At 45.5% G+C, this 24501-nt stretch overlaps 1 long non-coding RNA gene and 3 other non-coding genes across 5 annotated transcripts; all 4 read right to left on the reverse strand.

Annotated features, from left to right (window-relative positions):
- Positions 1-1963: 1963 nt before the first annotated feature.
- Positions 1964-6814, reverse strand: LOC130293524 (uncharacterized). Of its 2 annotated transcripts, XR_008848235.1 has the most exons (5): positions 6623-6814; positions 3736-3817; positions 2781-2834; positions 2313-2363; positions 1964-2043 (listed from the first exon to the last, which is right to left on the reverse strand). It is a non-coding gene; the product is annotated as an uncharacterized LOC130293524 (long non-coding RNA). The 2 variants fall into 2 exon arrangements; XR_008848236.1 differs by lacking the exon at positions 2313-2363 and having other exon boundaries at positions 6623-6808.
- Positions 2186-2276, reverse strand: LOC130294745 (small nucleolar RNA SNORD88). The gene has a single exon (XR_008848617.1). It is a non-coding gene; the product is annotated as a small nucleolar RNA SNORD88 (small nucleolar RNA).
- On the reverse strand, positions 2666-2754 carry LOC130294744 (small nucleolar RNA SNORD88). Its single transcript, XR_008848616.1, has one exon. It is a non-coding gene; the product is annotated as a small nucleolar RNA SNORD88 (small nucleolar RNA).
- LOC130294743 (small nucleolar RNA SNORD88) lies at positions 3394-3483 on the reverse strand. Its single transcript, XR_008848615.1, has one exon. It is a non-coding gene; the product is annotated as a small nucleolar RNA SNORD88 (small nucleolar RNA).
- Positions 6815-24501: the final 17687 nt, after the last annotated feature.

The following is a 24501-nucleotide window of genomic DNA, read 5'->3' on the forward strand; positions in this document are numbered from 1 at the left end:
CTCCATCTTAATGCCCCTGTGCCCTCTCCCCACCCCACCCCCTAATACACTGCTCAAAAAAAAATAAAGGGAACACAAAACACCACAATGTAACTCCAAGTCAATGACACTTCTGTGAAATCACACTGTCCACTCAGGAAGAACACTGATTGACAATCAATTTAACATGCTGTTGGGCAAATGGAACAGACAAAAGGTGGAAATGATAGGCAATTAGAAAGACACCGCCAATAAAGAAGTGGTTCTGCAGGTGGTGACCACAGACCACTTCTCAGTTCCTATACTTCCTGGCTGATGTTTTGGTCACTTTTGAATGCTGGCAGAGCGTTCACTCTAGTGGTAGCATGAGACGGAGTCTACAACCCACACAAACGGCTCAGGTAGTGCAGCTCATCCAGGATGGCACATAAATGCAAGCTATGGCAAAAAGGTTTGCTTTGTCTGTCAGCGTGTCCAGAGCATGGAGGCGCTACCAGGAGACAGGTCAGTACATCAGGAAACGTGGACGAGGCTGAAGGAGGGCAACAACCCAGCAGCACCGCTACCTCCACCTTTGTGCAAGGAGGAGCCCTGCAAAAGGACTTCCAGCAGGCCACAAATGTGCATGTGTCTGTCAGAAACAGACTCCATGAGGGCCCGACCTCCATGGGTGGTGGGGGTTGTGCTTACAGTCCAACACCATGCAGGACGTTTGGTATTTACCAGAGAACAAGATTGGCAAATTCACCACTAGCACCCTGTGCTCTTCACAGATGACAGAAGGTTCACACTGAGCACGTGACAGTCAAGAACATTCTGCTGCGTGCACAATCCTTCAGCATGGCCGGTTTGGCGGTGGGTCAGTAATTGTGTGGCATGGTATTTCTTGGGGGGGGGGGGGGGGGGCACATAGCCCTCCATGTGCTTGCCAGAGGTAGCCTGACTGCCATTAGGTACCGAGATGAGATCCACAGACCTCTTGTGAGACCATATGCTGGTGCGGTTGGCCCTGGGCTCCTCCTAATGCAAGACAATGCTAGACCTCATGTGGCTGGAGTGTGTCAGCAGCTCCTGCAAAATTAAGGTATTGATGCTTTTACTGGCCCGCCCATTCCCCAGACCTGAATCAGATTGAGCACATCTGGGACATCATGTCTCGCTCCATCCACCAATGCCACGTTGCACCACAGACTGTCCAGGAGTTGGCAGATTCTTTAGTCCAGGTCTGGGAAGACATCCCTCAGGAGACCATCCACCACCTCATCAGGAGCATGCCCAGGTGTTCTAGGGAGGTCATATGGGCACGTGGAGGCCACACACACTACTGAGCCTCATTGTGACTTGTTTTAAGGACATTACATCAAAGTTGGATCAGCCTGTAGTGTGGTTTTCCACTTTGACTCCATATCCAGACTTTCATGGATTGATCAATTTGATTTCCATTGAGAATGTGTGTGATTGTGATGTCAGCACATTCAACTAAGATGAAAGTATTTCGTACTAATAGTTCATTCATATCTAGGATGTGTTTTTAGTGTTCCTTTATTTGGAGTAGTATATACACACACACCCCTCCCATACATTTAGTTTTTACTTTTTTTTTTAACATTACCCAGCCTGTTCAGTCCCAGAGTCATTTGGCAGGGCCACACCGATGGGTGATATCCTCTGCACCCTCCATGCAATGTCAGGGGAAGTCACACCTCTGCCTGGCAACCATGGAGCTCCTATATCCTCCTATCCTAGCCGCAGTACTTAAGAGAACTGCCGTAGCCATCCCCCACTCTGTGCTGACAGTTACTGGCCAATATTTCTCAGTGCATCGGCATACCCCTAGGGGTACATGTATCACTGGTTGATAACTCCTGCTCTACAGCATACTGCAGCTGATGAACACCGAAAAAGTTAACATTTTTTAACTAGACAATTTACAGGTCTATAAATTTCTCCTTGATTTGACGAGGAAAAAAAAAACACCAAGGCACCAAGTGAAATTTGTGATTTATTAGAAATTTGTGATTTATTTAACTGTAGTCAAGTTTATTCTCTTCAAGCAGCATCTACCTGCAACAAAAAGAGGAAAGTTATCCATGTATGACTGTTCGGTATAAGACATATGCACTGCAGTATAATTGAGGCCTGCACCATATTTGCAGTTTCCACCATTTTACAGCTATAGATTCTACCATTTATATCCATATTAATAAGGTCCCTCAGACCCACTGCATGTCAAGTCACAGTGGGGCACAGTTTTCCTTCACAGGTTTCAGAGCCCAGTGCTGCCATCATTGGGACAGGTTACATCTATTGATAAAACATGAAGGCCTGTATACCTGATATGTAGACTTTACACAGTCACAACATCCTCCACCTTATTTAGTCACCTGAAAAAGAAAAAGAAAGAACATTTAGAAAGAAGTGCACATTTAGAAACAGTTGTCACAACTTTTCTTTACAGCACATTAGCTGTAACAGAAGGGATCACTGATCAAGATGACTACACTAAGTTGAGTAGTAAGCTAGAAACATGTGATCAGCTCGCAACAGCTTATTGGGGTCCTAGAAGTCTTAGACTAGTGGTGTTTAGACTAGCACTAGGGGCAGCTTTTAGAGGTGCATGAGTAAAAAGCATTATGTCCACTATCCCAATGCAGTCTGGGCAGAATAAACCAACTGTACAATATTGTTGTCCCTCAGACCCACTGCATGTCAAGACAGTGGGGCACAATTCTCATACATGGGTTTCAGAGCCCAGTGCTGACATCATTGGGACTGTTAGTATTTAGAAGAGGATAATATACCTGATCTGTAGACCTTATTCATAGATCATCTTCCAGCAAACCTTTACCAGCCACCTAGAAATAAAATTTCGATAAGTATTTGTGTATGAACATAGTAAAGCCATTTCACACTGCTTATGCATAGAAGAGTAGCCCTTCAATCTATGGCCCTCCCATCATTCCCTGCTGCATACATTGGAGATTGCACATTAGTTATGTTCTTAAGCAGACCTTTATCATTGCCTTTAGACTGTGTCTAGAAAAGGCACAAAGGCGCAAGCAGGGTTTGTGCCTTTTGGTTTACACATTTCTGCTGATTTTGAGTTGTAATCCACTGATTTTGGAAATACGCATATGGAAGGGTTTTATGAACTGTGCCTTTATGTGAAAAGGAGCAAAAAAAAAAAAGGCGCAAAGCCACTGAAAAGTCTCTAAAACTACACAAGCCCAGTCTTAGCTTTTCGGTGTATGTGAAGAGAGAAAATTCAGAAAGTGTGACCTGCACAAAATGTATCAAATGTTCTGTGACCATTTAATAAATTTGGTTCTCCTACACAACCAGCACAAAAAAATGCTTCACCTACACTGATAAATGCCGGCCTTAGAGTCTTAATGTTCCTGGGGAATTGTGCTGCAGTCCCTCAGGCCCTCTGCATGTCAGGACAGAGGGGCACAGGTATCTTTCACATGGATTCAGAGCCCAGTGCTAGCATCATAGGGACAGTACACTATAATAACTTAAATTACACCCATGAATGGCAAAATCTACCATGTTGATTATTGTTTCCCAAACAGTGCGCCTCCTGCTGTTAAGCTACAACTACCAGTATGATCAGACAAACAAAGGCTGACTGACTATGCTGGGAGTCTTAGTTTTACAGCAGCTGAAAGAACCCTGGTCTAGATTGTAGAGCTGGTCAGAAACAGACGCATCTATTGACATCAGTAGACAAAGCAAGGCTAAATTGAAACTTACATCTTTCTTAGAAGCATGGAAAATCCATAGATTCATTCTTTAAGCCTCTTCAGTCGGTTCCCTCCATGTGATCAGCATGGTCCTAAAGATAAAAGGAGTTAAAAATCAATGAAGACATCTGAAAATTATAAGTTCCTGAAAATGTAAGTGTCAACTAATCTATTAGGAGCAAGTGTGCACAGCCAATCTGAATGCAGGTTATTCTGCCTAAACATTGCATGCATTGCACCCCCTAGTGGCAGCACACTTTTATTTGTATACACAAGTTAGACCACCGTAGTGCAAGAGTCGTCTAAAAAAGTGATTTGTAAGTTGATGGCATAGTCTTGTGACTTTCAAAGTGCTCCTCCAACTGTTGCAAAACTACAACTCCCAGCATGCTTAGACTGTTGGCTGTCCGAGCATGCTGGGAGTTGTGGTTTTTCAACAGCTGGTGGCACAATGCTTGTGAGACACTGCCTTACAATCTGAAGTGGTCCAACCTCTAGGACCCCACCAATCCTGAGAACCACAGCACCGACATCCTTCACTTCAACCTTGCAGTTGCACCCACTGGTCACTCAGCTCTGCTTGGTACCGGAGCTCTATGCACACAATTGGGGCTCACTGCAGGCCTCTGGCAGGACTTTTTAAATGTCATCCAAGCCAATTATTGCCCCATGTAAAAGATCCAATGACTAGTTAAAGGGGATCCTTCTGTCCTAAATGTTATCATGGGGCAGTTTAACATGACTAAACAGGATTTGTAGCTCACCTTGATCTCTGCATTTCCCATCCAGTGTGCCTCCAGCTGTTGTAAAACTCCCAGCAAGGTCAGGACACTGTTTGGCCATTCTCACATGCTGGGAGTTTTAGTTCTGCAACAGCTGGAGGCAGAGTGGTTGGGAAACCCTGGTCTAAGGCTTCTTTCAAACTACAAAATCCTCCGATTCCTGTGTGAAAATCAGCTGAAAACGGCAGTAACAAAATCCTATACATCCGTTAGAAAATCCCGTTATGGTCTATGGGATTTTCTAATATCCGTATGAATCCGTTATAGATAACGGACATTAGTTTGTTACTGAAGATAGTTACGGAAGAAATGGTTCATGAACTATTTCTTCCGTAACCATCTTCCATAACAAACCAACGTCCGTTATCAATAACGGACTATAACAGATTAATACGGATATTGAAAACCGTATGCATTGACTCCATTGAAAACCATATGTCAAAAGATGCATCTGGTTGTGTCTGTTTTGCATCCTGTACGGTTTTGTCTTTTTTGCCCGTACCCAAAACCATCGCCTACCATGGTTTTTGGTCTGGGTGAAAAACTATTGAAAACGTACAATTTTTTTTTTTTAACATGGGAGTTAAAATCTGGTCCCATATACAGTTTTTCACTGCAGTTTTCTCTTTGAATTTCAAACAAAGTGAAACTTTTTTTCATAATGGAATGATAAGCTAAAGTACACTTAAAAAAAAAACGGATGCAATTTGTACACATTTTTTACACAGTTTAGGGTACATGCACACCACGTTTTTGCAATACAGTTCCCGTATCAGGTTTTTGATGAAGATGGATTCCTCAAAACCTGACTAAACAATCAAAATGTGTTTACAAATTTCAACCGGTATATGGTTAAAAACCGTATACGGATGGAAAAATGATGTCCGCTTGAATCAGTTTAAGAAAAACCTGTATAAGTTTAACTTTTTCATTTCATTTTAAATAAAGTTTCACTTTGAAATTCCAATAAAAAACTGTAAAGTAAAAAACCAGATGGAACTGTACGCACACACAGTTCTGTACGGTTCCCATTGACTCACATGTTAAACCTGTATATGGTTTAATAGTTTTTCACCTGGACCAAAAAGCACGGTAGACTACAGTTTTGGGTATAGGAAAAAAACAGGACAAAAAAAAAAAACTGTATAGGACGCAAGATGGACTAAACCGGAAGATGCATTTGACATACAGTTTAGTGTTTAGTCAATGCATACTGTTTTTATACAGTTCTGTTTAGAGGGGTACTCCGATGCTTAGACATCTTATCCCCTATCCTTTGGATCCAAGGATAGGGGATAAGATGCCTGACCACGGGGGTCCCGCCACTGGGGACCCCTGTGATCTTGCACGCCGCACCTCGTTTAAAGTCAGTCCCCGGAGCGTGTTCGCTCCGGGTCTGATTTCTGTCGATCACAGGGCAGGAGTGTTGTGACATCAAGGCTCCGCCCCGTGTGACATCATGCTCCACCCCCCTCAATGCAAACCTATGGGAGGGGGCATCAACAGCTGTCACACCCACTCCCAAAGGCTTGCATTGAGGGGGCGGAGCATGACAATACACAGGCCAGATCCTTGACGTCACAACACTCCGGCCCCGTGATCGGCAGTAATCAGACCCGGAGCAAACACGCTCCAGGCACTGATTTTAAACGGGGTGCGGCGTGCAAGTTCACAGGGGTCCCCAGCAGCAGGACCCCCACTATTAGGCATCTTATCCCCTATCCTTTGGATAGGGGACAAGATGTCTAAGTGTCGGAGTACCCCTTTAAGTTGAAACTATACAGCAAAAACATGGTGTAAACCCAGCCTTAGCATAGACATCACTGCAGGGTCAGATGATCAGCACTCTCCAATGCATATATGTATATGTAAATTTCAGTTTTTTTAGATCAGAGTGCTTCCTGTTGCAGGACTACAACTCCCAGCATGCCCAAACGGCCTTTGGCTGTTTAGGCATGCTGAGAGTTATAGTTCTCCAACAGCTGAAGGCACGTTGTCTGGGAAACCATGATTTAGAGTAATATACCCACAGACTGTGGCTCCCCATATTAAATAGACCTATATCAGCATAGGAGGCGTGTGGAGCAATACCCGCCATACACAAGGAGCCTTTACCTGCAGCGCCCCTGCTCGGCCGGTACTCTACATTACATGATACGAGCGTATGCTGCCCACCAGGCTTCAGCCGACCTCCAAGCCATCACAGTGCCGAGTACACGAAGACCCCGCTACACAGCTCAAGCGCATCCTCCGACTCAAGTACTGCGCGATTCAAAGAGAAACACGTGCTCCACCTACTGCCCTTTATATAGGACGTCGTTAGGCCCCCGCAGGCTGATTCTAATGCTGCCTGTAAGAAATGTACTGTACGGATGGGACGTTTGGATGAGTTTTTGACAAGACTTAATATAATTGAAACCATATTAGACAAGATTAATAAAAAAAAAGCCTGGCCAATAATTCATAATTAGGCAATTTATGACTGAGCGCTGACAGGCGACACCATAGACAGCCTCTGTACTGGGGTCCTGTTAGTCGCCGTGGTAATCAGGTAGAGCTCAAGTGACCGTGTGACGTCATTGCCTCTAACGAGCCAATAGATAAGCATCACCCTTGTAGGTTGCGCTAGGGTGCACCACACTAGATGTTCCTATGCAACAGGGGCCAGACGAATAGGTTCCGAGGCAGAATGAACCAACCTGTGAGTCTCCAGCTTCAGCTGTCAGGCCATGCTTTGAGTGTTTCCCAACAAAGGTTCCTCCAGCTGTTGCAAAACTACAACTCTCAGCATTCCCGGACAGCCAAAGCCTGTCCGGGTATGGTGGGAGTTGTAGTTTTGCAACAGCAGGAGGCACCCTGGTTGGGAAACACTGCTTTGAGCGTAGTTTTGTAACAGCTATAGGGAGCACAGATCTACAGTATAAGTTCTATACTATTCTGTGCTGAACCATTACATGTTTATAGCTCAGGAGCTGGGAAAGCTGAGTGCATCCTGTGTGTAGAAGAAATTACGACCATGCTGGCTGTAAGCAGCTTTCCCAGGAACAGATAAATCTGACTCATACAACACGTGAATGGTTACACACAACTTGTGTGGCGTTTTGAAAATTTTTTTTTAGAAGGAAAAAAAACAACCCCCCCCCAAAAAAAAAAAAATAAATAAGCCCCCCTCTCTGACTCATCATGTGGCTCAAGGATTTCTTTTAGAAAATTGGGGAGAAAAAAATACTAGACAAAAACACCAATTTGAATTACACATCGCATTTTGTTCTTCCAGAGATCTATGTGAGGAAAAATGCCATGATTTTCTGGGGAAAAAAGCCATACCCTCAACATGCTGCATACCTCCCAACCATCCTGAATCCGGTGGGACATTCCTGTTTTTGGGGTCATGTCCCGCCGTCCCATAACGGCCCCCTCATGTCGCGCTTCTGAATTAAACTTTCCGGCTCTACAAGCGAACAGTGCAGAGCCGGTGTGAGGTGCAATTCTGCGCCCCGTGCAGACTTGCTTCCGCCCCTCCCCTCAGCTCTCCGAAGGATTTCCGAAGCTAGAGCTGGGTGGGAGGGCAGAGCGAAGGCAGAGCAGGGGGAGAGGACGTACATGCCTCCCTCATCTCCCTTCCCTGACCTCTGCCTGTGTTCTCTGAAAGGGGGGATGACAAAGTGCACAGGCTGGGGATGTATTGTCATGCTAATTATACGCCCCCAAAAATGAATCACAATTGTTTAATATGTTTAATAGCATGATGTCGGCCATTTTGTGTATAATCTAAGTTGGCCACAATTCTAAAGTTTCTACAAAAAGTGCCAGCCTGGGAGTAGAATGCTTGTTGTCTCTTTAGATATTTATGGCTGTTTAGATAAGACAGAGAGATTCACACATCTGTTTGAAAGAGACTTCCATGGTACTCTTATCTCTCTAATAAATTTGGATGTCTAGGTAGGCTCCAAGATGTCTATGAGAATCCAGGTTTTAATTACTCATAGATGTCAAAAATAATCCCTGAATTGTTAATTATGACTCCATATTTCAAGTGTGGAATGTGGGTTTAAGTCCAGTCATTGACAGTTAACCCTTGATGGTAATGATGCTAATTACTTATGCAATAACACTCCCTAATGTATGGGTAGTTGACAAAATCACTTTTTAATACCAGAATAACTGCATAACTGCATGCTGTATGTACAGTGACCCCTCGACCTACGATGGCCCCGACATACGATAATTTCAACATGCGATGGCCTCTCAGAGGCAGCATCAACATACGATGCTTTTTTATGTCGGGGCCATCGCATAAACGGCTATCCGGCAGCGCAGAGTGCTTCAACTGCCACCGGATAGCCGTTTACGGTGCCCCGTGAGCTCCGGTGATGGTCTCCTATCTGTCCTCGGGGCTCCGGCGCGTCCTCTTCGGGATCCCCTGCATCGTCGGCGCTCTCCATCGTCGTCATCACGTCGTCCCGTCATCCAATAGGAGCGGCGTTCGTAGCGACGTGATGGCGGCGACGGAGAGCGAGGATGCCGGGGAAGCAGAGGCCTTGCTGGAGTGTCGGGGACACCCCGGGGACGAGGCGACAGCGATGGACGGCAACATCCAGGGCAGCGGTGACGAGCGGTGACGGTCCGGAGTGGCAGGGACAGGTGGGTACAACTTCCTCTAACAGTGGTCTACAACCTGCGGACCTCCAGATGTTGCAAAACTACAACACCCAGCATGGCCGGACAGCCGACGGCTGTCCGGGCATGCTGGGTGTTGTAGTTTTGCAACATCTGGAGGTCTGCAGGTTGTAGACCACTGTCCTATACTTTACATTGCACGGATCCCTCAACATACGATGGTTTCAACAAACGATGGTCCGTTTGGAACGGATTACCATCGTATGTTGAGGGACCACTGTATATGGCAGTAAGGCTGTAAGAAGTAAGCAGTTTACCAACCAAAACAGAAAACACATGTTAAAAACACAAAAAAAAAAAAAAATACCCAGTGGCCCTAATTTACTATTTTACATGTTTTTGTCTTTTTTTCATAGTGCTTTTTTTTTCCAGTTTTCCCTTACATTCATGATTTTTTTTTATTTTATTTTTTTATATATGATGGGAAACTATGGCGGTTATCATTTATTTAACCCCTAGAGAACGCGCCGTGTAGTACATGTACGTCCTGTGATTGCTTCACGGGACTAATGGCGGACAAAATTGCTGATTATTGGTTACATCACATTCCAGAAAAATAAAGGAATAAAGAGTAATCATAAAAAGTTGCATATGTGCATAAGTGGTACCGATGAAAACTACAGAACATGGTATGAAAAACTAGCCCTCATACAGCCCTGCATATGGAAAGGAAAGTTATAGGAGATCAGAGTAGGGCAATTTTAAACAAAATTTTTTGTTTAAAAAGTTTCCTTATTGTAAAAGCAGTACAATATCCCATTGCTTAACCTGCTAACTGCCTTTATTGTACCACCAACCATTGAGGCAGCTGCAAGACCGTTGGGTGACCACCTACCATTTGTCCGTTTGAGCTCTTCTGCGCGCAAAAAACTGAGAGCCAGATGATCACAGGAGTGACCGCTAGGTGGAAGGGAGATCATTCTGCAAAGAATTGTAATTTTGCAACAGCTGGAGGAACCCTGGTTAGAAAACACTGGTCCATTGCATTGAAGTGTGTTTCAATGGATGCTGTGGCTGATGTGCGGGAGGGAGAAAAATGACCTTACAAACAAGGAATCATGGGACTTGTAGTTGGAGGGAGGGAACAGGACATATCCAATTCACAAAAGGATAGCCACAGCATTATGGTTGACTCAGAACATAACCATTTAGCTCTAAGATAAGCATGAATACTTCCTACACATGTCTATTACCGTCTGGCAGGTAAGTACTATAATCACCTCATGGTGGATAATCCCATTAAAGGAGTAGTCCAGTGGTGAACCCAGTGGTGAACAACTTATCCCTTATCCTAAGGATAGGGGATAAGTTTGAGATTGCGGGGGGTCCGACCGCTGGGGCCCCCTGCGATCTCCTGTACGGAGCCCCGACAGCCCGCGGGAAGGAAGCGTGTTGACCTCCGCACGTAGTGGCGGCCGACACGCCCCCTCAATACAACTCTATGGCAGAGCCGAAGCGCTGCCTTCGGCAATCTCCGGCTCTGCCATAGAGATATATTGAGGGGGCATGTAGGCCGCCGCTTCGTGCGGAGGTCGACACCCGCTATCTGGCCGGAGATCCTGGCCCCCGTACAGAGAGATCGCAGGGGGCCCCAGCGGTCGGACCCCCCGCGATCTCAAACTTATCCCCTATCCTTAGGATAGGGGATACGTTTTTCACTACTACTGGAAGTTGTGAGGTGCGGCCTTTATGTATTGGGCTTGTTTTTTCATCATATCCCAGAGATGCTTCACGTGTCTAAATGTCTGTCATGTTCCAGAAACTATTCCTGTGCAATTGTTGCAGTGTGGCACTTCAGATTATCCTCCTGTTTATCCTGTCTTTAGGGGATCTTGCTACCATGAAGGGTAAGATTTGGTTTGTACAATATTTAGGTAGATGGTATGTGTCACATTAACATCCACATCATGCCAAGACCCAAGGTTTGCCAGCAGAACATTGACCAGAGAACTGCCCCAATTGGCTTTTCTACCTCCCATAGTTCATCCTGGCGCCATCCTTTCCCCAGGTGACGCACACACAGCCGGCAATGCTCATGATTAGAGAGGAGCGAAGTTAGTGATTCGATTCTTCACGAACTTCTCGGCTCAGCAGTTGCTGACTTTATCCTACATAAATTAGTTCAGCTTTCAGGTGCTCCGGAGACTCTCTTCTAGGACTGTATCCACCTTTTCCAGCCACCGGAGCACCTGAAAGCTGAACTAATTTATGCAGGATAAAGTCAGCAACTGCTGAGCCGAGAAGTTCTTGACGAATCGAATCACTGTAACTTCGCTCCTCTCTAATCATGATGTTAAAGACAATGGGGGAGATTTATCAAAACCTGTGCACAGGAAACTTTGACCAGTTGCCCATAGCAACCAATCAAATTGCTTCATTCATTTTTAAAAAGGCCTCGGAAAAATAAAAGAAGCGATCTGATTGGTCGCTATAGGCAACTGATCAAGTTTTCTCTGCACAGGTTTTGATAAATCTCCCCAAATGTAATTCATTAAACCAGGCCACCTTTTTCCATGGTCCAGTTCTGATGTACACATGTTCATTGTACGCACTTTTGGCTTTGGAAAGGAGTCATGCTCACATTGACTCATCTGCAGCTACATCCACATATGCAATAAGCTGTGGCGTGTGATGGGCTGAGCAGCATTGTGTTGTATTGAGCCCCGGCCCAAGCTTATTCCTGGTGCCCGGGCTCATCGGTGCCTGCACTGTAGAGTAAGGAAGACTGCAGCAGAGATTGCTGCATGGGACATGACCTAAGTATAAGTTTGAGTTTTTTTGTTTTTAATTTTTATAATCCCGACATCTTGTTTACATACCTGGTTTGCTACCTACATTGACACTTAAAGGGGTTATCCAGTATTTATTTATTTTTTTATATATCAACTGGCTCCAGAAAGTTAAACAGATTTGTAAATAGGTGGCCTTGACGTGGCGAGTGGTCTTTTACTTTTTGATCAAAAATGTATACTAACAACCTGTTAGTTTTTGATATTATGCTGAGAAGCTATCAGATCATTATACAGGATTGTAGATGTGTGACCATGTCTGTTTCTTCTACCTGAATTCAGATTTGTAAATTACTTCTATTAAAAAATCTTAATCCTTTCAGTACTTATGAGCTTCTGAAGTTAAGGTTGTTCTTTTCTAAGTGCTCATTGATGACACGTGTCTCGGGAACCGCCCAGTTTAGAAGTAAATCCCCATAGAAAACCTCTGCTAAACTGGGCGGTTCCCGAGACACGTGTCATCATAGAGCACTTAGACAGAAAAGAACAACCTTAACTTCAGAAGCTCATAAGTACTGAAAGGATTAAGATTTTTTAATAGAAGTAATTTACAAATCTGTTTAACTTTCTGGAGCCAGTTAAAAAGAGTTTTTTCCTGGAATACCCCTTTAACTAATTACCTGGCTACCTACCCAGCTAGCTACTAACCTAGCTACCTGGCTACCAACCTACCTACCTGGCTACCTTCTTAGATAGCTACCTGGGTTCCAACCTACCTACATAGCTAGCTACATGGCTACCTACATTGCTAGCTACCTACTTATTTATTTATTTACTGAGTAGCCAGCGTTGTTTGGTTTTTCTTACTTAATCCTTGTGGGGGAGGAAAAGCAACATAGGAGGAAGTACTTGTCCTCATATGCCGTGCTCATATCCCCTCCTCTGGTGGGGCTGAGTTGTGATGAAGAGATTGTAGGCAGAAAATAGAATGAAGCAAGTATATCAAAATACAAATGGCGACTGTGCGACTATGTTTCTCTTTGTGTTGTACATTTGTAGTCTCTCCCTTCTTCCATGGCCAGCACTCCACTCCACCCATTCGGCCCAGGCATTTTTAATTAGCAGGAGACTGCATGAGGGTTTCCTCCTTCCATTGTCCCAGCCCTCTGGTAGGGAGCACATGGTAGGTGTTCACGCTGGTGTGGTTCTCTGTGACGACCCTGTGGGCATTGTGTCTCGGAGGCGGTGGTCGCCACCCGGCTCTACGCCAATGTTAGGTTAGGGACCCACTCTGACTAGGTGGCCTTGACGTGGTGAGTGGACTTGTACTTTTTTGATGAAAATGTATAATAACAACCTGTTAGTTTAATTATGCTGAGAAGCAATTAGATCAAAATAGAAATGGTGGATGTGCGGCTATGTTTCTCTTTGTGCTGTTCAGAAAATAGAAGGAGGAAGTGGACATGACTTGCAAGCCGGACCAATGCACAAAAAGGTAGAAAACAAAAGGGGTGTGGCTTAATGGTGGGTGTGGCTTAACGGTGGGTGTGGCTTTGTGAGATGGGGTGTGGCATGCGGGAGTGGTGTGGCTGGACTGGTGTGGCACTCACCAGGAGATGCAGAGCGGAGCTTGTGGAGTAGAGTACTGGAAGTCCTATATACATGCATGGGACTTAAGACAAAAACCCCATCCTTCACGTAAGGGGGTAGGTTAGGGTTAATTTAACGATCATATATTATTATTTGACATAAAAGTAATATGTGTTGTACTAAGTATCATCAAAATATCTCCAGCCATAGAAACATAGAATGTGTCGGCAGATAAGAACCATTGGCCCATCTAGTCTGCCCAATAATCTGAATCCTATCAATAGTCCCTAGCCCTATCTTATATGAAGGATAGCCTTATGCTTATCCCATGCTTGTTAAAACTCCTTCACTGTATTTGCAGCGACCATCTCTGCAGGAAGGCTATTCCATACATCCACTACTCTCTCAGTAAAGTAATACTTCCTGATATTACTGCATTAACCTTTGTCCCTCTGATTTAAAACTACTGTATTTCCTATTGTTGTAGTTTTTCTTCTTTTAAATCTCCTCTCCTCCTTTATCATGTTGATTCCCTTCATGTATATAAAAGTCTCTATCATATCCCCTCTGTCTCTTCTTTCTTCTATACATGTTAAGGTCCTTTAACCTTTCCTGGTAAGTTTTATAAAGAAATCCATGTACTAGTTTAGTATCTTCTCTGAACTCTCTCTAGAGTATCTATATCCTTCTGGAGATACGGCCTCCAGTACTGCGCACAATACTCCAAGTGAGGTCTCACCAGTGTTCTGTACAGCGGCATGAGCACTTCTATCTTTCTACTGCTTATACCTCTCCCTATACATCCAAGCATTCCGCTAGCGTTTCCTGCTGCTCTATTACATTGTCTTCCTACCTTTAAGTCTTCTGAAATAATTACTCCTAAATCCCTTTCCTCAGATACTGAGGTCAGGACCGTGTCAAATAATCTATATTCTGCCTGAGGGTTTTTACGCCCCAGGTGCATTATCTTGCACTTATCCACATTAAATTTCAGTTGCCAGAGTTCTGACCATTCTTCTAGTTTGCCTAAATCCTTTTCCATTTGGCGTATCCCTCCAGGAACATCAACATCAACTTTGATCGCCGCGTCTAAAGGGTTAATAGCACATGGCACAACGATTGGTGCTGCACGCTATTAGCCCAGGGTCCCGGCTATCATAAGCTGTCGGGACCGACCCGGTATGATACCCCCGTTTTAAATACCGGAACCCCCCCAAAGGATAGGGGATAAGATGTCAGATCGCGGGGGTCCCGCCGCTGGGGACCCCCGGGATCTCGGCTGCAGCACCCACCTGTTGCGGCCTCCGACAGCGCTGGAGCCTTCGGCTCCCGACCACGGTGACGGAAAATCCTGACGTCACGAGTCCGCCCCTGTGTGACGTCACGCCCCTCCCCTCCCATAGACTTGCATTGAGGGGGCGGGGCGTGACGTCACACGGGGGCGGAGTCGTGACGTCACGATCTCCCGTCACCGTGTCGTGAGGCATTAGGATGAGAGCCTCCAGCGCTGCCGGAACCCGCAACAGGTGGGTTCTGCAGCCGAGATCCCGAGGGTCCCCAGTGGCGGGACCGCTGCAATCTGACATCTTATACCCTATCCTTTCGATAGGGGATAAGATGTCTAGGGGCAGAGTACCCCTTTAAGAGGTTAAAAATGTCCTCTTCTGAAACCTATAACTTTTTTATTTTTCCGTATACGGGGAGGTGTGACAGCGGTCGCACCCCCTTCCCATAGACTTTCGTTGAGGGGGCGGACGTGACGTCACGAGGGGGCGGGCGGGCGTGACGTCACGAGGGGGAGGCCTCAAACACGGAAGCCGCACACAGCGTTCGGAGTAATGCGAAAGGAGCTCCGGAAGGCAGGGCAGCGGAGAACACCTTTAATCCAGCTACTGTATGCTCCAGAGGAAGTTCTTTTCTTTTTGAATTTCTTTTCAGTCTGACCACAGTGCTCTCTGCTGACACCTCTGTCCATGTCAGGAACTGTCCAAAGCAGGAGAGGCTTACTATGGGGATTTGTTCCTACTCTGGACAGTTCCTAAAATGGACAGAGGTGTCAGAAGAGAGCACTGTGGTCAGACAGAAAATAAATTTATACAGCAGCTGATAAGTACTGGAAGGATATAAGATTTTTAAATAGATGTAATTTACATATCTGTTTAACTTTCTAACATCAGTTTATTAAAAAAAAAAAAAAAAAATGTTTTCCAGCAGAGTACCCCTTTTAACATCTGTTTTTCATTGTGGAATTTTGCAATTTAAAAAATCACAGAATTCAAAGTGTTAACCTAAAGGAGTACTCCACTGCCCCAGCGTTTGGAACATTTTGTTTCTGAACGCTGGGTGAGGGCTGTGGGAGGTCGTGACGAATGGCCATGCTTCTCGTGATGTCACGCCACACCCCCCAATGCAAGTCTATGGGAGGGACAGTGGAGTACCCCTTTAACCTAGTACTGAATTAACCTTTTAGCACTATATGGACCTTTGGTTCAATAGAATTAAACTTAGATGTCAGTTCAGTTCATCCGAACTGTTTTGCTGCTATAATAAGGATAATAAAGTGCAGCCATTGGCCACATTTATCATTGTCTTTAGACTGTTTTTTTGTGTCTAAAAAGGGGCAAAAAAAGGAGCAAGTTGGGTTTTTTGCGCCTATTTGTTTACACATTTCTGCTGATTTTGAGTTGCAATCCACTGATTTTGGCAATACACATGATCTGGAAGGGTTTTATCATTGCGCCTTTTTGTGAAAAGGAGCAAAAAAGGCGCAAAACCACTGAAAAGTCTCTAAAACTACACCAGCCCAGACTTAGCTCTTTGGTGTATGTGAAGACAGAAATTTCAGAAAATGTGACCTGCACAAAATGTATCAAATGCTCTGTTACCATTTAATAAATTTGGTTCTCCTACACATCACCAGCACAAAAATGCTTCCCTTACACTACAATGATACATGTGGGCCATTGTACTCTAGATGTAGAATAGCATGTCAAAGAATGAGCTTGTATGTACAGTACCTAAACTGGATGTCATGATGCAAAATGAGCACTAGATGGCGCTGTTACACAGTATATACTTTTCTACAACTTAGACTAAGTCTTAAAAAGCTCCTGCTACAAATATTCAACCGCTGGATTTCAATACATATACTGTACGTATGGCAAATATAGTACAGTATGTTATAATACCTTAATATGCATACTGTTTTATTACCATAAATTTAGTTCAAATTGAATACAATGGGCTGAATTGACCTCTGTTCATTGTGCTCAAGGAATAATTTAAGATTTTTCTTGGAGAAATTTGAAAGACAACCTATTTGGCTCCCTACCTACCTAGCTTCCTGGCTACCTATTTACCTATCTATTACTACATACCTGGATACTAGAGGTGAGCGAACTTACAGTAAATTCGATTCGTCACAAACTTCTCGGCTCGGCAGTTGATGGCTTTTCCTGCATAAATTAGTTCAGCTTTCCGGTGCTCCAATGGGCTGGAAAAGGTGGATACAGTCCTAGAAGACTCTTTCCTAGGAATGTATCCACCTTTTCCAGCCCACTGGAGCACCTGAAGGCTGAACTAATTTACGCAGGATAAGTCATCAACTGCCGAGCCGAGAAGTTCGTGACGAATCAAATTTACTGTAAGTTCGCTCATCTCTACTGGATACCTACCTACCTACTTACCTGGCTACCTACTAGGGATCGACCGATTATCGGTATGACCGATATTATCGGCCGATAATCATGATTCTGGGCATTATCGGTATCGGCAATTACCTTGCCAATAAGCCGATAATGCACCGCCCCCCCGCACCGCGACCGCCCCCCCGACCCGCCGCACCGCGACCGCCCCCCCGACCCACCGCACCGCCTCGCACCCCCCACCGCAGGGCTGGGCGGTATACCGGTATGAACCGGATACGTTTTTTTTTTTTCTCTCACAGTATTGATTTTTGCCCATACCGCTATACCGGTCGGGCCCCTCCCCCACCCTCCGAGTCAATAAAAAAAATTAAACTTACCCGTAATGGGGGTGGTCCGGGCCATCCATCCTTCCTGTAGTGTCCGGCGGCATTCCGGGTGGAGGGTGAACCGGTCCGGGCTGTCCTTCTCCGGGGGTCCTCTTCTCCACTCCGGGCAGGCTCCGGCCTAGTACGCTGCATAGACGCCGCTACGCCGTGATGTCAGGTCATTGCGCAGCGGCGTCTATGCAGCGTTACTAGGCCGGAGCCTGCCCGGAGTGGATAAGAGGACCTCCGGAGAAGGACAGCCCGGACCGGTTCACCCTCCACCCGGAATGCCGCCGGACACTACAGGAAGGATGGATGGCCCGGACCACCCTCCCCTGACGGTCCCTGCAGCAACTGGGAAGATGAGTCAGGGTTCTGGGATGGACAGGGGTCTGTATAATATACTATACCTACAGTAGGCCCTCCAGCTATTGCAAAACTACAACTCCCAGCATGCTGGGAGTAGTAGTTTTGCAACAGCTGGAGGCACCCCTAGTCGCGGTGCAGCGCGGCGGGGGGAGCGGTGGCAGTGATAGGTCCCAGGACCCCCGGACAGGCAGGGGGGGAGAGAAACAGGTGGCGGCGGCGGCGGTGGTCTATGGCACCGCAAAAGCCACTGCAGTGCATTGATTTAAAGTGCCCGCTTTAAATCAATGCTCTGCAGCGGTGTCGCAGGGGGGATAAATAGCCGATAACTTATACCGGAATATCGGTGTAAGTTATCGGCTATCGGCCCTAACCTCCACCGATTATCGGTATCGGCCCTAAAAAAACGATATTGATCGATCCCTACTACCTACCTACCTACCTATGTAACTACCTACATAGTTAATCACCTACCTACATAGATATCTGTCTACAGAAAAAAGGCCACACTTACTGGTTATAGATACAAGGGCAGGTTAGGCTCCTATTCCCATGGTGATACAGATCAGCCATAATGCTATATAGGGGAAGGTCCCACAGGTGCAAAATGCTGGGCAGCCTACCTGCTGGAATAGTTTGGGCATCACTAATAGGTGGAAAGGCAGCAGGGTGCACTACACGTTGTGATGCAATTGGCACCTCATGTAGGCCTTATCTGTGTGCAACTATGATACTAAGCAGCTACCCCCCTCATGAATAGTACTCGTGTGAGGGGTTGTTCATCAGTGTTTTGCACCCGTGGGACCTCCCCCTTTATAGCATTGTGGCTGATCTGCATCATGATGAAAAAGCGTACCTAACCTGCCCTTGTATCAGTAACCAGTAAGTTGGCCTTTTTTTTTTGTGATTTTTTTCCCCCCCAGTGATTTCTGTCCCTTTTTCGCGTTTTTCTTTTCTATAATGTACTAACATTATGTGTAGGGACTCGCCAGAGACTGAGGACCTTTGACATGGGTTGCAAGCTTGCGTATTTTGGCAAAAATATCAACTAATACCTCATGTTTATCATATAAACATATAAATATATTTTTTGTGATTCGGCATGTTCTTGTGATGATGGGGTAGCCCCGGGTGTCAGTGCGTTGTATGGTGCACATTGAAGATGCTGGGCAGTCCGCCTGCTGGAATAGTATGGGTTTTACTAATAGGTTGTAAGCCAGCAGGGTGCACTACACGTTATCATGTGACTGGCACCCTCTATATGCCTAATCTGTGTGCAACTATAATACTAAGCAGCTACCCCCCTCATGAATAGTAGGTGTGTAAGTGGTTGTTCATCAGTATTCTGCACCTGTGCGACCTCCCCTTATATAGCATTGTGGCTGATCTGCATCCTAATGGGAATAGGTGCCTAACCTGCCCTTGTATCAATAACCATTTCTGGGATTTTTTTTTGTGATGTATGTCCCTTTTTCTGGTGTGTTTTTTCTAGCTATCTGTCTACCTATCTACTTGGCTACCTACCTACAAAGCTAACTACCTACCTGACTACCTACATTTCTGGCTATCTACCTACCAAGCTAAAAGGAAGGGAAGCAGAACCCTTTAAATCCAGTATAGTTGGTGCACGCAGAACCAGACCTTGGTTAGTGGTCCATATGAATGCAGAAAATCAGGATAAATCTGCAGCACACAAGTCCATTAAATGTGAAAAAAAGAAAAATGTATTCCATAAAGTTGTGAATGTCACACAGCGGCGTTTCAACCAGCTCTCCTGGGGGGTGGGATGGGTGGTCTGGGATCGATAGACAGGGCCGCCTAAAAATATGTGAGTTCCTATTGGATGACGTGCGCAGCAGCGTATTGACGTCATCGGAGAGGGCCGAGAAGACACCAGAAGACCAACACTGGACCCGGAGGGCACCCCGGAGCATCGTGGAGGGGTAAGTAATACTTACCGCACCACACGGGGAACATTAAGCTGCTATCCGGCGGCAGCTTAAGCATTTGGCGCTGCCGGATAGCACTTAATGCGATGGCCCCGACATAAAAAAGCATCATATGTCGATGCTGACATCGACATGCGATGGCCTCTGAGAGGCCATCATATGTCGCTTTCATCATATGTCGGGGCCATCGTAGGTCGGAAGGTCACTGTAGTATATAAAACATTTTTGTTTCTGTATTACTAATACCATATTATTTCTCTTTTCTTGCAGTGGCCATATGGGAGAAATCTGTCACTCACTGATAATTGAACATAAATGTTTACTATGTAATCTCAATAAAAGATGTATCATCAATACTGTGTAGTTTTCAGTTTTTACCCTAATTCTCCATCATTTTTTCATCCCAGGTATATACTGAGCCACAGCCCAGATACAGTATGTCTCTCATAGCCTGGAGTTTGGGTGGGAGATAGGCGCTCTATGGGTTAAGTAACCAGGGCTGGTGCAAGGATTTTTGCCACACTAAACGAAAGCTAATTTTGCCACCCCGCCCATTAGCTCCACCCCTTTCATGGGGCGGATGTATGGAGGCGCGCTTGATGTCAGGATGCTGGATGGGCCTTACCTGCCTGTCTGGACTCGGAGGTGGCACTGGGCTCCTCCAGCAAGCTGAAGAATGCGGATTATTATGGTACCGGGGGTGGGGGGTGGTTTGCAACGGGGGTGCTGGCTGGGCGGGTGCTTCGGATGAGCAGCGGGGCTTTGGATGCTGGCTGGCTACTAACTTTCCTGCAGTGGGTAGAGCGGCACCCCCATCAAGTTGGCGCTCTAGGCAGCTGCCTATTTTGCCTATAGGCAGAACCCGCCCTGTAAGTAACCCCTGGTGGCTTTTTGGTATTTAGGGGGCTGGTTTCACACATATACAGCATTTTTTTTGTGTGGGGAAATGATCTGGGGCAGTTTTTGATGCTATATTTTGAGGGATGATAAATATAAAGGAAGAACTTTTACCTATTTTACTGCCATATCTACTGCTGGCTTGGTGGTGCTTTTCCAAAAATGATGTGTGTGTAAATGTCACCCTCCAAGAGTCGTAAGGCTGGAATCACTCATACAGTTTTTGATGCAGTTTTCTGAGCCAAAGACAGAAGTCGAATTAGGGTGAAAACACATGGGTTGTCACCCTATTGCTGGCAAACTCTTGTGCTATTGGTCTGCTGCATCCCTGCTGTATGCAGTCACCAGTCTATGTGTTTTCACACTTATATAGAATAGGAATTATATAGGGAGGACCTATCCTTCCGCCAGCTCTACTCCTGGCTTGAGCTTAAAAAACTACACCTCAAACTGTGGTAAACTGGATAGAGTGTGGTAACACTGCGACTCTGCTGGGACTTCTGGTTCAATGCTTGAGATGTTGTTAGTCACTGGTAGAGATGAGCAAACTTACAGTAAATTCGATTCGTCACGAACTTCTCGGCTCGGCAGTTGATGACTTATCCTGCATAAATTAGTTCAGCTTTTAGGTGCTCCCGTGGGCTGGAAAAGGTGGATACAGTCCTAGGAGACTCTTTCCTAGAACTGTATCCACCTTTTCCAACCCACCGGAGCACCGGAAAGCTGAACTAATTTATGCAGGAAAAGTCAGCAACCGCCGAGCCGAGAAGTTTGTGACGAATCAAATTTACTGTAAGTTCGCTCATCTCTAGTCACTGGTAACTTTGAGTGGCGATGCAGTTCAATGTAACACTCCCTTACTCACACACAAGCTTTTGTCAATTAAGGGTCTGCAGGGTGTTTAGGTGTGTAGGTCCCTTGAGGCACGCCCCTGTACTTTGTGATGGCAGATAAAATTTGAGGTGCCCTTCATGGTATAAGTGAAGGATAAGAGACATATGGAGATGAGAAGAAGGTGCAACTGGTTCTTTAGTTTAGGAGCACCTTACATGAGGTACAAACAGTTCTTAAAGGGGTACACCGCTGCTCAGCTTTTGGAACAAACTGTTCTGAAGGCTGGAGCCGGCGTCGGCCAGGAGCTTGTGATGTCTAAGCTCCGCCCCCTCATGACATCACACCGCCCCACCCCCTCAATGCAAGTCTATGGGAGGGGGCGTGACGGGCAACTGTACAGAATCTTCTCAGGGGTATACCAGGGTAATCTGAGTAGGTTACCCACACCCCTTACTTGGCCCATCTGTGATGCATCGGCCTAGGTGCAACTCTCTCTCCAATGATACCACTTTGTTCTCTTCTGTCAGGTGGTCTTAGCTAGGAAAATGCAGCTTGTGATCCTCTCTATTCTCTGTCAGAAGTCTTTTATGCCCTCTGACTTTCTTTTAGAATTCTCTAAAAACTCCTATCCCTTTCTATAATGGTCCTCTATGGAGGCTGGTGTATTGTGAATGAACCACAAGAGGGCAGTGTTCCCTAACTTGAGTCTCTGCAGCAACTGATCTTTGTGTGGGTGTTTGTGTAACTACTTCATAGCCTGTCGGGACATACATACAGGGAGCAAAACATTACATTTTTCTTAAAGTGACTGAAGTCATCTGACATTTAACCCCTTAGACCGATGGAGGGACATCACAATTACATATGTGTTTCCAGCCTTAGAGCAGTTTCAGGGGTATACGTAACATCCCAGTAGTAACAAATATCAGAATTCTGTTTTTTAATCAAGGGAAAATTGTACATTAAAGGGACACTCCGTTGGAAAACTATTTTTTTTTAAATAATATAAACTGGTGCCACAAAGTTAAACAGATTTGTAAATTACTTCTATTTAAAAATTCTTAACCCTTCCAGTACTTATCAGCTGCTGTATGCTCCACAGGAAGTTCTTTTCTTTTTGAATTTCTTTTCTGTCTGACCACAGTGCTCTCTGCTGACACTTCTGTCCATGTCAGGAACTGTCCAGAGAAGGAGCAAATCCCCATGGCAAACCTCTCCTGCTGGACAGGTAACCATAGTAAACAACTCCTGCTTTGGACAGATCCTGACATGGACAGAGGTGTCAGCAGAGAGCAATGTGGTCAGACAGAAAAGAAATTCAAAAAGAAAAGAGCATACAGCAGCTAATAAGTACTGGAGGGATTAAGATTATTATATAGAAGTAAATTACAAATGTAAAAAAAAAAATAGTTTTCCACAGGAGTACCCCTTTAAATATCCAGCTTTAGCCACTAAATATGCTAATTCTAAAGTCTATAGTATTTGCATTGTCAGTGCAGTCAAATCCAATCCAATGTTATCTGTAATTTTGGGTAGAAGGCTAGGAAGTTCATATTTATTCAGAAATACAGTGACCCCCCGACATATGATCAAATCGACATACGATGGCCTCTCAGAGGCCATCGCATGTCGATGTCAGCATCAACATACGATGCTTTTATATGTCGGGGCCATCGCATTAAGTGCTATCCGGCAGCGCAAAATGCTTAAGCTGCTGCCGGATAGCAGCTTAATGTTCCCCGTGTGGTGCGGTGAGTATTACTTACCCCTCCACGATGCTTCGGGTGCCCTTTGGGTCCAGCGCTGGTCCTCCGGTGTCTTCTCGGTCCTCTCCAGTGACGTCAATAAGCTGTTGCGCACGCCGTCCCGTCATCCAATAGGAACGGCGTACGCGGTGGCGTAATGACGTCGCTACGCAGGCCCAGTAAGGCCTTGCGGAAGACAGCGGAGGTCCGGAGAAGACAGTGGAGGACCGGAGAAGACCAGGAGAGCCCAGCGGAGGACCGGAGAAGACCAGGAGAGCCCAGCAGAGGACCAGAGAAGACCAGGAGAGCCCAGCAGAGGACCGGAGAAGACCAGGAGAGCCCAGCGGAGGCCCGGGGTCACCATCGGGAGCGGCGGGGACACCATCGGGAGCGGCAGGGACAGGCGAGTATAGCTTCCTATACTTTACATTGCACGAATCCCTCAACATACGTTGGATTCGACAAACGATGGCTCGTTTGGAACGAATTACCATCGTATGTTGAGGGACCACTGTATTTAGAACTTGCAGCATTTCTACAGTATAAATGTTTTACTTTTAGGTTCATCAGTACTGTATTACTTGTAGTATTGCTATATCCACTTTGTTTCATACAGTTTGCATTGTCTGTACCTTACACACTAGCAGACGCTGCAGAAAGTGATTTGCTGGTTGTAAAATCCCCCAGCCAACCAGTGAAAATACCAGAAACTTCAAAGAGGCCAGGTGCACACCTCACTGAGCAGATGGCCACACACGCGAGCATCGTAAACAGCAAGCACCCAAAAAGTAACAGTAAATAGCAGAGCCATGGGAAATCCATATCTTAGTACAGTGACTTAGAGTGGCACAAAATATGTAGACATCAGTTCATTCCAAGACCCAAATAATTCCTGCCGTTCTCGTAATCTTTGCCCCATAAGTCATGGAGTGTCCTCCCTGGAATGTAAGCAGTGAGTACAGAGGAGCGCGCTGCATTGTGCACCTTATAAACCCAAATCTACTGATTTACTTTCCACCTATAAGACTCCTGGCTTTGTTTCCCACAAGCTATTAAATTGTTAATAATGAAACAATCAGGTAAAGTTAAAAGGTGTTACTTGTCCCGGAGGCTCTCTGTTTTATTGCCACTAGAATATTTGTTGCTACTTGAAAATAAAGCTTTGAGTAAATTATATGGAAATGTATTTTAA

Source organism: Hyla sarda, chromosome 10, assembly GCF_029499605.1.
Source record: "Hyla sarda isolate aHylSar1 chromosome 10, aHylSar1.hap1, whole genome shotgun sequence".
NCBI classification, from domain to species: Eukaryota; Metazoa; Chordata; class Amphibia; order Anura; family Hylidae; genus Hyla; species Hyla sarda.